At 44.2% G+C, this 13,498-nt stretch overlaps 1 protein-coding gene across 1 annotated transcript in view; it reads right to left on the bottom strand.

Moving 5' to 3' along the window:
- The window catches only part of MOCOS (molybdenum cofactor sulfurase), a 411,109-nt gene that overhangs the window by 389,418 nt on the left and 8,193 nt on the right, over nucleotides 1–13,498 (bottom strand). The window lies entirely within an intron of this gene.

Below are 13,498 nucleotides of genomic sequence, written 5' to 3'. Positions count from 1 at the left end.
AAGCGCTGCGGATCCTTACGAACCCAACGCATTTCTTAAGAAGGCAACAGAGGTCTAAACAGCCTCTGGCCTCTCCCCATCGCCGAGCGCAATCCTAGACGTATCCCTATCCTATATACTCAAGATCCGAACCCACGGAGCCTTAACAACTCCGGGGCCAGAGAGCCGAACCAAACCCACGGAGCTTCGACAACTCTGTGGGAAAGAAATTGCCGAACCCGCGGAGCATTAACAACTCCGGGGCCCAAGAACCGAATTTGTCGTAGTCCTCCAACGAGGATTTAAACGGAGCTGAACCTGGAAACTGTCCAGCCTACACCGCGACCATCTTGGGTGTAAGTAAATAATCTTTGAATCAACCACTACGCCTCTGTGACTAATTCTAGCCCGTGCGTGCCTTGCCGCCGTACGGTCTCTTCTGACCCCGCGAGCCCGGGCTGCTGGCCACAGCCCGCGTGCGCAAAGACGGGTCCGCATATCGCTCCCGGCTCGCACATGGCGACATGGATGGGATCGGGAGGCGGCCTGCACACCTGAGTGAACACTGAAACCTCACCTTTTAAATAACACATTTCCTTGGCTTCTAAATAGAATGAGAAAAAGTAAACCAATATAACTTAGTAAGAAACAGGAAAGTCTGGGGGAGGTTACAATTCCCCAAAACAAGAACTATCTGTTAGCTTTAAAAGACCCAGATTCCACACATCAGATAAAAACCTGCCATTTCTGTCATTACTGAGAGCGATCGTTCTATCATGATTATTTAGGGTAGCAGCCCCAAAACAAGTATATTACAGACCACTGGTTTGCAGCAGGAGGAGGATATGGGGAAGGACAGAACAATAGCCTGATCATATTTTGCAGTCAACAGTAATTCCAAAAGCATGATAAAACAGATGCTAGCACCAGACTGACTCATTATTCATAAAAACATTTTTAGTTCCCTTTGTAAACAGCTGTTATTAACCAACAATAGCAGTGAAATACAAAAGATTGCTAAAACTATTATTAAAAATGTTAATTCAAGTAAAATATCCATATTGTACACTAAAGTAGCTGGTGCTTAAATATCTCTGCAATAAATGGCTGACCTTAAAACGCTCTGTATGTTCTTGCTTCAATATCTTCCATTTTCAAACTTCACATCTTCCCTAGCAGCCTCTCGGCAATACATGTTCCCACTCTTGTCCATTCATTTATTAATTTCTCAAAAAGAACCATTTCTACCATGTTAGACAGTGAACCAAGCTGACTGGTCTATACTTTGCCCCTCCCCCTATCTCTGTACTTGTCTATATAGTCTTCAAACAGATGGAGCAGACACCACTACTCCATGAAGGTCTTGGAGAGCAACTAGCAGGAGGCAGGCACTAGGATAACAAATAATTAGAAGAGTTGATTGAAATAGCAGGAGTTTTGCCTGCTACATTCTGATCTCAGTCCAGGGTAATTCCACTTAAAGCAGAAAACCAGAGCATCTGATTGTCTGGAAACTCATGACATATCTGTGGATTAGTAATTTTTATCATACCTTTTTTTGAAAGATCAAAGATACCTACTTTGTTCAGTGCCATCCAGTACACATGTGCATAGATCTACACTGGTGAGAAAACACCTGCCTTACACATGGGGCTATCTCCTGGCAACAGTACAAAAGTTAAAACATAAAAGCAAAATTAAAAATTGTGTAAGTAAAACAAATTCCATCCAGGAAGAGCACACATCAACTGCTGCAGCTTCCTTAGCCTGACGAACGGTTTTTGAACCCGAAAGCTTGCTTAATAACTATTCTCCAACCATTTGGGTTGGTCTAATAAAATATATCAAATTCACCCAAGGAACCTTGTCTGCCTAAGTAAAACAGTGAAATATAAAATTAATTAGCAAGAATAAGTGTTTGAAGGCAAGTACACGTGGTAGAAACTACATTTGTTCAGGGAACGATACAGTAAGACAGCAGCTTCTACTTAACTTGGCTAATTAAAAGGCTTTCTGTTTGTTAGTGTTTCTATACCCTATGTATCAAGGTAGACATTACTATGTCTCTCTCTCTCTCTCTCTATATATGTGTGTGTGTGTGTGTGTATGTATGTATACACACACACACACACACACACACACACACATATCCCTTTTAGAGACCTTAGTATAGTATAGCACAAGAATACAGAATGTTGGATGGCTAATGCTATGCACCTAAATATGTAGTTTGATTCCCTGTAACAACCATGACTTCTGTGATGAATCTCCCCAACTCAAGATACTCTTATACAGATGACTAAATTAAGTGCTTAATGGACAGCACTCAAGTATAAAAAATGTGCACCAAATGATCCTATCACAATGGGTGATTTGATCTGTACCTCCAAAACAATTATAGAAAGTCTGACCTTCCACCAAATAATATCATACAAGATATTGTTTGCAAATATTTTGCTGTGCTTGAGGTAGGAAGGACAGAGACCACCAGTGTAACCACGAGTATGACACTATCCACCACCCAGTGCAACATGTTCACTGCACCAGGACAGAAGAAGGGAGCAGTGGAATACACCTACAATGCTCAATCCATCGCACCAGTGAAGGCATTTACCTTTTCAAAAATCATAATCCTTCTCAGCACTCTTATTGGGATTGGTCTGAGGGGATCAGTATCACAGAAAGTCTAAGTTCTTGATATTATACAATACTCATAAAGTGTATTTAGAGTTGGGAAATAATTAAATTAGTCAAAATTCTCTTACTGCTGATTATCAAGCTAATCTTTACTTGCATGTTGAGACTTGAATATTGCTGTCTTGGTTTCACCCACAGAAGTTAACAAACAGCACAAGTTATTGTTCAAGAGGGGTGTAGTCACCAGGTTTCAGCCAACAAAACAGTGAAGAATCCAGCAAATACACTAGTTTACCTGCTCAGCCAATAAGCAGAAAATATTACAAAACTGCTCAGAAACAATAATTTTCTTTTATCAGACAGCAAAATAACTTAATCTTTGCCCTTTTGGACAATTAAGTGATTTTGAAGTTAAAACATAGCTCAGACCATAAGAATAAAATGATCTGGTGGATTTTCTGGTTTGGCCAGATGGCTAAATTATTACATCAGAAGGAAAAATAACTGAGGCAGCACCTGCACTTGAAAAACAACACATAAGCACAATTCCTCACCCCCTGTATACCTCATAATCTAGTCATTTTTCCAGTTTTTTATTTTCCCCAGAGATCTCAATATCCCATTGCTTATAAGATCACACTGCATTTGCACAGAACAATCCACTCAGAAATTCTTGATTTTAACTAATATATTATGTGATCCTAAGTCTGTGAAAGAGATATCATTATTCTTTCAAAAGTCAAAACTGAAACTACTTATTCAATGACCCTTGGCAACAGATCTATGGAGAATTTATATTGTTGCCTTGAGAAGAATGACTTCTCTTATTTCTAGGATAACTGCAAAGATAAAATGCTAAAGTCATTACCTGGAGAAACAAAGGTAAAACATCCAAAATATTATTTGTGTTATATATTAAGTCACAGAATGGGCAGAATTCTATTTTACCTAGTGGACAACTGAAGTGCAGCTTGTGATCAACTCTGACTTAAATAAAGTGGAGTGATTCTTTAACTTTCTCTGGATGTATAAGTGTCCCCATCGTAGGAATAGGGAGACATCTATGCATTTCTGGAGAGAGGTTCTATTTCTATAACGGAGCACTTATGCACCCAGCTTTGGTAACAGAATCACTACTACACTTTAGTTAGATAACTCAGTTGATCACAACCTGCATTTTCATCATCCAAGTGGACAGAATTCTGCCCAATGTGTTTACACGTAAGTGATTCCTCTATGGGTGGCCACGGGATATCAAGGAAATAAAGAACAATTGCATTAACAGCTCAAGACTAACTTCATTCTTAAGGGACCAGTTTCCTTGGTGTGTAATTAGCTGTACCAAATTACAAATTAAGCCACATACTGCTTTTATTAATGTATGTTTTTTCACATTATTTTTACTGAAATATGGCACAGCGGGTGGCATTCTTTACTGATTTGGCATGGGATATCAGACATCAGTATCCCTTAAGAGATAGTCACTTCAGCACTTCGTCCATTCTTATGTTTGGATGCATCTTTTGCTCATTTGTTCTTCCAAGACCCTCATAGAAGTCAACAGAAGCATTCTCAGGAGCAAAGGAATAATTTAAAAAAACTTTGCAATTAAGTGCAGTATGTTATGCAATATGATATAACATATATGCTTTTTTTTTTTTTGGAATGACAAGCTACAACCTGAATGTTTTCGTCTTGCTATGATAAAAATCACAGCATTATTCAACAAAAGTAAGCTCATTCCTATTATCAAGTAATAGGTCCAAAAGACTAATGTTGATTTAGCTAACAGTATCTAGAAGGAAATTTACAATCCTATAATATACCTAAGTGTATATAGTTCATAAGATTAAAGACAAGGACACAGGTGCCATGTACGCTCCTGCCTATACTAGAGAGATCAGGTTCATGGCCTCCATGTATATTTTTAGAAAGTATTACTCAGTCTGCCAGTTAACAGTCCTTGAAGTACAAACTTAAACTTTATTTTAAAGGGCAAGACTTAAGGCTGACATGTTAAGAATAACAGACCCCTGCTGATTCAAGAAAGTACATTAGCTCTTTTTATCTTCTCACAAAACCATCAGGTAGGATTTTCAAACCTAGTCCAGTAATACGGTTTAACTTTTCTTCGGTTTGGGTCCATGGTAAAATTTCCCTTAACTTTAATAGGAGCAGAGTTAGACCAAAGGTAAGTCCTCTTGAAAAAAAATCCACTCATATGTGAGATCAGTTTCAGAAATTCCATTTATTTCTTTTAATTAAAGCATGTCCATTATTGCTCATTTAAAGCCTTAAAAAAACAATCATAGAACTTAGCACCCAGACAGGTATGAGCTGCATGATGGATGACTGAACTGAGTTCTGAGAAAGGATTTCTATCACCCAGGATAATGGAGGACACAGCTTCTCAGTAGAAACTAAAGAACAACTATAGCAGGCAACAAGGACTGATCCAAACTGGCAAAGGGTTTGTTTTTTAATGTATATTATGCATACACATAGGTGTATAGATGTACTTATGGAGGATGCTTAATTCATAGGATGTCTGCATGAGAATTCCAAAAAACAAGACTTAAAAAACTGACAAATAAGGAGCGAATTAAAAAAATACCAAACCTTCGGTGTACAAAGAAAGTTTGGGCTTTCCTGTTCTAGACAGGTTCAGAGAAAATGGAACTCAAATATCAGAACAAGGCTAAGTACAAGCTGTAGCGAATTGCTGGTAGAGGAAGTGAGGAGCACTTGGTTCTTTGTAGACACCTTTGATGACTAAAAGATCTAAAGGGAGGCAAACAGAGGCTATCTAGTTTTGGACAAAACGACCTTCTAGCTCAGGGGTGGGCAAGATAAGACCTGCCAGCCAGATTCAACCCACAGAGGGAATCTGTCCAGCCTGTGGCGGGTCCCTTGGTCCTGCACCACCTGGCCTGTGGCACATCCTGCTGCCCTCTGGGCATGCAGAAGGGCTGGGGTGGCTCTGTGGCAGGACTGCATTTCTAGGCAGCTCAGAAGGCAGTAGCTCCTTCCAGCTGCTGCCACCACTAGCCCCAGCCCTGTGGTACTTGCAGGGATCTGCACACACAGTCCTGGCCCCAGCCCACCCCACACCCACTCCGGACTTGGCCCAGCAGAACGACCCAGTGGAGCAGACCAGCTCTGGATCAGCCAGAACCCACACATACATAGCCCCGACCCTGGTCTGCTCTGCACCTGCTCCAGACTCTCCCTCCCATGCTAAGCAGCGGCAGCTGGGCACAAGCAGCTGCTTTGCACCAGGGAAATGTAGCCCCTCCCCCTCACAGCTGCCATGCCCTTCTTGTTGTAGCCACCTGGAGCCTGCTCCTGGGCTGCCCTGTGGCTACTCTGCACTGCCACCACTGCCCCACTGGGTGGCCTGGAGGCGGTGGTGATGGTGAGAGAGAGAAGCAGCAGGGTAGCCCAGGCATGAGCTCTGGGCAGCTGCAGCAAGAAGGGCCCAGCAGGGGGGGCTGTGCGCACAGGCTCTGGCTGGTCCACAGCTGGTCCACTCCACTGGGCCGAGTCTAGAGTGGAGGCAGGGCAGGCTGGGGGTGCAACTGTGTGCACAAGTCCCTGCCAGTACCATAGGGCTGGGGCTAGTGGTGGCAGCAGCTGGATGGAGCCACTGCCATCTGCACTTTTCCCCGCCGAGGCCCAGCAGCAGCTTCTGCCTGACTACTACTGCCACTGCTCAGTGTGGTTGGGCAGTCCGGAGCAGGTGCAGGGTAGGCCGGGGCCAGGGCTATGTGCACAGGTTCCAGCTGGTCCAGACCTGGTCCACTTCACCAGGCTGAGTCCAGAGTGGGCACAGGGTGGGCTGGGGTTGGGGCTGTGCACACAGATCCCTGCCAGTATCACAGGGCTGGGACCAGTGGCGGTGGTAGCCAGGAGCCACTCCCATTGCCTGGGCTGCCTAGAAAGGAGGGGCTGGGTGGGCCAGGGTCATGTGCTAGGACTGTGTGCTGTTGTGGGTACGCGTGGACTTTGGGCTATTGGTGAAGGGGTGCTGACCAGCCCACGGCATCTCCCCAAAACTGCCTATGTGGCCTGTGGGCCCAAATAATTGCTTGCCTCTGGTCTAGGTGTAGGTCCATCACATCATAGCACTGCAGGATGCAGTCAATCATTTCAATATTGGCGAGAGCACCATACAGGGAAGTGATGTGAATTATAATAGAGAGTTGAAAATGCTTTGAGCACTTTTATCTACACCAGATGCAACTCCAGGACCTTTTAATCTTTTTTGTGTATGGAAAAGCTTCTGGATAGCAGTGTTGGCAAGAAAGCAAGCTGATTATGGAAGAGCAAAGACATCATTTACCTTCAGAAGAAATCTTAAATTATTCCAGATCACCATTTTGGAAAATCCAGTGGATGAAGCACTGGAGCTTGAAGTTTACTCATTTGGTAAACTGACATCACCACTAAAAAAACAACTTTCCACATAAGAAACTTAAGCTCACAGGAGCTCTGTGTTTCAAAAGTACACTTCATGACCTTTGCCAGGCCCACATTAAAATCTTTCAGGGAGATTTTTTTCAATTGGGTGCCACAAGAGTGTCAATCCAATGCAAATCTAATGAAAAGCTGCAGAGATACCAGTCTGCCTTTACCGAATTTGCGTCACAAAAATAAATGCCATATGAACCTGAATGGAATTAACAGGAGAAAATCAGAAAAGTAAGGAAGAGAATCAAACAATTCCTATTGCTGGGAGCAGGAAAGGGATTCAAACAGGTTTGCCAGCATGTTTTAAACTTTTTCCTATTGAAAGTGCAAGTCTACCTAGTTAAAAAGCAGAAGGATTCAAACTACTTGCCAGTAGCTGTAACACTTGTAGCTGTAGATGTCTGTCAGAAACCAAGTACTCAGGAGAGGGCTCTGAGCTTGGTATAAGGTGAGATGCCTTAGTTCAGAATAATGGTGTAAGCCCGGAGACTCATCTTGATGTAATCTACTTCCCTACTCCAAAGACCACTGGCAAGGCTCTTATCCCTGCCTGAGTCTATCTGCAAACATGCTTTCTTTCTTCCTACTTGTCCAGAGACGTAGAAGGGCTCATCACAGATTGAGTGCCTTCCTGAATTTAAAAATAAAATAAAAAGTGCTCCCTCTCTCTTCCATTTTGGCCATGGCTGAGCCAGAAAACTTTTTGTTTTCTTTAATTCCTTAATGAATCCCTTAGAACGAGTGTAATGGTGAAGGAAAACTTTCACATTACACCCCAAGGTGTCCACTTGAGGCAGCAGCATTTGACTGTGGACTGCCTTTTGGGATAGCAGCTGCTGATTTCCAGCATACTGGGCACATCTACATGTGCACATTTACTTTATAGTAACCAAAATTGCTGCACAGTAAGGGCACGCATCTATATATGCATGCGGTAAATATGGCCATTTACGTCAATTTGAGTGGCACACTTGTAGACACCTTACTGTACAGTGATTTAATGCCTGCATGTGTAGACACTGGCTTATTCCTGCTTACTATGCAGTAATGTACTTTACAGTAAATTTAAGCTGGTGTAAACTCACATGTAGACATGCCCACTGTATACAGCTGCTGATCCTGGACAGGCCCTCTACTTGAAAGTGGAGTTTCTTTTGCACGAAATCCCCAGTCCAGTTTGGGTGCATCGTGCTCATTATAATTTACAGATGCAACTGGAAGTTCCATACCTATTTGTAGTTTGGAGCTCCATAATCTCTTCGTTATTTGGACACCATGTAAGGTTTGTTTCCACTTGGATCTCAGACTCCACTGAAGTAGCCTTCCACCAAGACGTTCCATCAACACTGCAAATGCAGTTACACCGAAGACAACCAACATTCAAGCCACAGTCAAATGCAGACTCCACATACCAGTGTGAATTTCTGATACCATGTAAAGCAGGGATGCCAAACATGCAGCTCGCATGCCTGTAGAGCCATATGATCTGGTCCGGCCCACAGGTCTGGCCCACAACCCAATGCACCAGCCCCAGCCCCGCACACTATATGGAGCACAGGCTGGACCCCACACTGCATGCACTGCAGGGGGCTGGTCAGGGGTGCTGCATGAAGCCTACACCTTGGATCTTTGGTGCCATGTACAGTGCTGAGTCCAGCCCACATACCACATGACAACTCCAGGGACTGCAGCCACAGCAAGCCCCAGGGCCAGCACATGTGGCACATGCACATGTGGCCAGTACACATGGCATGTGGGGCACACACTCCATGCAGCCTCACACTGGTCCCAGAGACAGAACACAGGGCCAGTTGGCAGGGTGCCACAAGGTGAAAGCACCCTGTGCTGGCCCTGGGAGCCACATGTACAGCAAGCAGTGGGGCCAGCATATGGCACACAGGGCTAAGCCCAGCACCCCAGCTACTCCCCAGAGGATTGGTCCTGGTCCAGCCCACAGACCAGCTAAGGGATGCTCATCTGACCTGTGGGGCTGAATGAGGTTGGCACCCCTGATGTAGAGTTTCTTTGTCAACCAAATCATACTGGGTGGGGACCATGTACAATATGAGGCTGGTTAAGGCACCACGATTACAGCTATGCATTCCGTGAAAATAAGTGGTATCAATGCCAGCCTAAAAGGAAAAATACTAACTCAGTGGTGCAAGAGCGAGTTCTATTGCTTGAGGTTTTATCCTATGGGCATAAAAGCTTCTATAAAGATGCAGAGTCCATGGTTTGTCACTATCCTCTAGGAATGACACAATTCCCAGTCTCACACATTTCATTGTTGACCTGTTCCTTCAGCCTCCTAATATCCAGAACAATGCCCCCATCCTTATTATTAGGGAATTAGATTTCCTTCCCCCTTTTGCCTGGCAATAGCAGCTCACAGACTTCTTTATCCAGGGGGATTTAGATTTCCTGCAGCTTTTTACCTCTTCCTAAGAAAAACCCAGTAACATTCATGAGGGCAAGGGAATGACATCCTGAAGGTTCGTTTCATCACCTATACCTGTACTCTCAGAACTCACATATACATGACAAAATTATTAGGAACAAAAAACTCCTAGTCAGCACTCAATCCAGTTACCTGACATGTTCCTGAAAGTGGTTGGTATTTTCCAGCCAAATACTCTGGCGTTTAAACACCCTTGTAGAAATGAGGTTTATGCCACCTTCTCCAACCTTTAGTCTTTGCCCCCACATCTGCTTCCCTTTGTGCATTCAGCTGAGTTAGGTGAGGACTTAGGGATGTTTCGAGAGAAAAAAACCACACAACAATACTCTAGACCAGGGGTCCCATGGAGTCTGGCCCCAGCAGTTCTAGCAGGACTTGCAGCTAGGTAAGGAGCTGCTCCAGGAGGTGGGGCCGGGGCTGGCATCTCACAGCAGTGACAGCATGGTCCGGAGCTGGGTCAGAACTGCAATCTGTTGCCCACATGCCCCAGGCACCTCTTATGCCCCTCCCAGATCCAGGACACTACTAGGGTCTCCATGGAAACTAGCCACAGCAACTCAAGCAGGGGCTGCTGGGAAATGGAGTCCGCCACAGGACTGATCTGGCTGGCAGGCCACACTTTGCCCACCCCTGCTCTAGACAGTGTCATGTCCATCCCCACAAGAAGCGAGAGACAGAAAAGCACTTAGACAATGCTTTTTGTACTAAAAAATCTAACTTCTAAAGCACAGGGTTTGATCCCAGTACAAAACACATTCCGATTGCAGATCTCACAACTGTATCTGGAGTGATAAATCAACTGAACCATCTGTAATACTTGGATTTAATACTTAGGGAAAAAGGATATCTGTTCTTGTCAACTTAAACCTCACTGCTGGAGTTTTAGAAAACTGCCTATCTAGGCCAAGATTTTCTTAAATATAGGTGGAAAGTTTGGTTCCTAATTCCTGATTAGGACTACAAAATTTGGTTCCTAATTCCTGATTTATGCCCCACTTCTGCAATGAACTCCGCATGTGTATAGAAGTTCATGTATACAGTGCTTATTAAAATATCAGCAGCCTAAACATGTGGCTTGACTGTCAAATATTGACGTTAAAGGGAACCACTAAGTTTTTGGTTTTGTAAGAAGTGAGTCACAGGCAGTCTAGAGGAGCAAGGGGGTTGACAAGTACTGTACTTGCATCAGAAGGTAATCCAAACGAGGGACCAAGGCTGCTCAAGAGAGTCAAAGCCAGAGTCCAAGCCAAAATCCTAGCCAGAACGTAAAATCCATATCCATGGTCAAGCTAGTACCAGAAGTCGGGAGCCAAAGAATCCAAAACAGGACCACAGGAACAGGCTGAGTGTGGATAAGGACCCAGGGCTGGACCCAATGATCTTGCAAGGTCTCTTCCAGCCTCTTACAATCTATGAATCTATGAAAAGTACAGCTACTACAGATTGTAAAGTACTTGTTCCATAGTGCTTTTGGGCATACTAGGTCCAACCTACTCTGCAGTCAGTGAGCTTGTCCCATTCACCTGGTGGCATTCGGAAATCAGGCAGCCCTAAGGATGTAAATTGTCTTCCAACAGGTTTTTTGATAAAGCAGGCTATTTGTTCAAACATCAGAATAAGAGATTTAGGACCCTGTTCTAAGATCCAGTGCTGTTTTTCAAAACCTTGGTACAAGTGTATTTGTCACACAAAGACCTGTTGATACCAAGCTTTTACCAATATTCCAACTGATTCAATCTTCAAAATAGTTTTAGAAACCTTCTCTTTTCCAAAATTACCCCTTTTGCTTTTTCACTCTCCTTCATTTTATTCTTGGAGGCCAATTTTATCATTCAGCATCGCTAACAGTAGCAACAACAATAATAATATACTAATAAATACAACAAAATAGAATAAATAGTAGTCATTTCCTTTGTAAATCCTACCTGGCAAAAGCTTTCAGAGTGCTGGACCAGAATCACAAAAACAATTTCTCCTTTATTAAAAACAGCCTTGTGAACTGAAGGCAGATCTTGATTGGCAACGTACAACTTATTTTCAGAGACATGATGAAAAGGAGTGAGAAGGTGAAAACTCTGCTGGTGGAAAGAGTACACTGACTTGATAACACATATGGGATTGGATGTGAGCTGATATTACATTCTGATAATCCCAGTGCCATTGTACTTTTCGGAAAAAATGCTGGTGCCATAATACCGTGGGCAAGCATAGCCTTATTAGCAAAAGAAGATAGCTTTCTTATGCCCTTTATTCTTACTGCTCATCTCACTGGGCCAGGGGTATAGGAAAGCAAGATTTGATTATGAAACTGGAAAAAAACCTGTCTACCCAACTATTGTGTCCCCTTCTATTTCACAGGCTCAAGTTACAACAAAGGGAGTTTAGGTTAGATCTTGGGGAAAACTCTGAGGGTCGTACAACACTGGAACAGGCTACCCAGAGAGGTTGTGGAATCTCCCTCCTGAAAGGTTTTTAAGACCCTGCTAGACAATGGAATGATGTAGATGGTGATGGTCCTGCTTGGAGCAGGGGGTTGGACTTGATTCTTTCCCAAGGTCCCTTCCAGCCCTAACTTTCTATGCTTCTATTTTCCTGCCTAATGAAGGGGAAATTCTTGCTGTTTGCTCATTGTGTGTGGTTCCCCCCACTCCCCTCCTGCATCCTTTTACAGCAAAAAAACCACATGTAACCCCACCAGCACCAAAAAGCTGGATCTGTCATGATGCAAATTACCTTGAAACAAAAGCTGGAGCAGGATCTCGGGTTTCAGGTGGTCACAGTTGCTTCCTGCTTGGGAAAATATGAATATTTCATTTTTAAAAATGTGGCCACTTGCTTCCTGCTTGGGAAAATATGAAGATTTCATTTAAAAAAATGTGGCCACTTGCCACATTTTTTTAAATGAAATCTTCATATTTTCCCAAGCAGGAAGCAACTGTGACCACCTGAAACCCGAGATCCTGCTCCTGCTTTTGTTTCAAGGTAATTTGCATCATCACAGATCCTCACAGGACGTGAGAGGCTTCATACGGGTATGAACTGCCTGCCCAGAGGAGTTTTCCATCTACAGGGGAAACACCATGTAGCTGGGTCCAAGAAGGCAGCTCTCCTTAAGTGTTCCCGGGGATAACTGTTCTTCTGGCGTGGTTTAGTGTTGGGGCTTAAAGCCTACTTTATGGAAATAGGAGTCTCCTCCCTAGCTTGCTTCTGCGGCCGTATGGCTGAGGGCAGGCGAAACTTGGGGGCACCTGAACCACAAGCCTCCAGGCTTGGGCCTACATATCGGATCCCCACCAAAAGACTTTGGAAATATCTGAAGCCCCGAGTGGGGGTGGAGGATGTTTTCCGGTTGTAGGGCCACTTATGGTTCTGGACTGACTCACGAATTTGGACTTGATTTGGCTTGGACAACGAATCATTTCTTTAAAAGAAATAAAATAAAAATGTATCCACTCCTCTGTGAAATCCTAGCAAATATGAACTTTCCTTTCTGCCCAGGAGAACTTTTACAAGGTTGTCTCCAACGCCTGATGTTTGTGCCCGAAAGCTTGCAATCCAAAAATTTTTTTTTAATTTTTTTTTTTTGCAAAAAAACCTGTTGGTCTAATAAGAGAGCATCTCTAGGACGAGTCCCGATTGCCTTTTCCTCTAGACCACAGAGCGGGAAACACTTCCCTGACACCCTCTCCCACAGGCTCCTGCCAAGAATGGAAAGGGCTCTCAGCTTCCACCCCCTAAAAGGGGTGTGAGAAGGGAAAGCCCACGACTCCTGCCCTGCTGCCCCCGCGACACTAAGTTTCTTCCCCTTTCCCCCCCTGCTGCCAGGGGGGACAGACAGAGGCAGAGCAGGTGCCCGGGCTGAAGGGGTGGCGCGACGCCCGTCCCGCCTAAGCGCGCTGCAGAGGGGAGCTGAGGCGCGCCCGCCCGCCCGCGCGGCCGCCTCCCCGCGCGGCG

Source organism: Alligator sinensis, unplaced genomic scaffold, assembly GCF_000455745.1.
Source record: "Alligator sinensis unplaced genomic scaffold, ASM45574v1 scaffold823_1, whole genome shotgun sequence".
NCBI classification, from domain to species: domain Eukaryota; kingdom Metazoa; phylum Chordata; order Crocodylia; family Alligatoridae; genus Alligator; species Alligator sinensis.
Note: the sequence above shows the minus strand (reverse complement) of the source record. Positions and strands in the feature narration are given on the sequence as shown.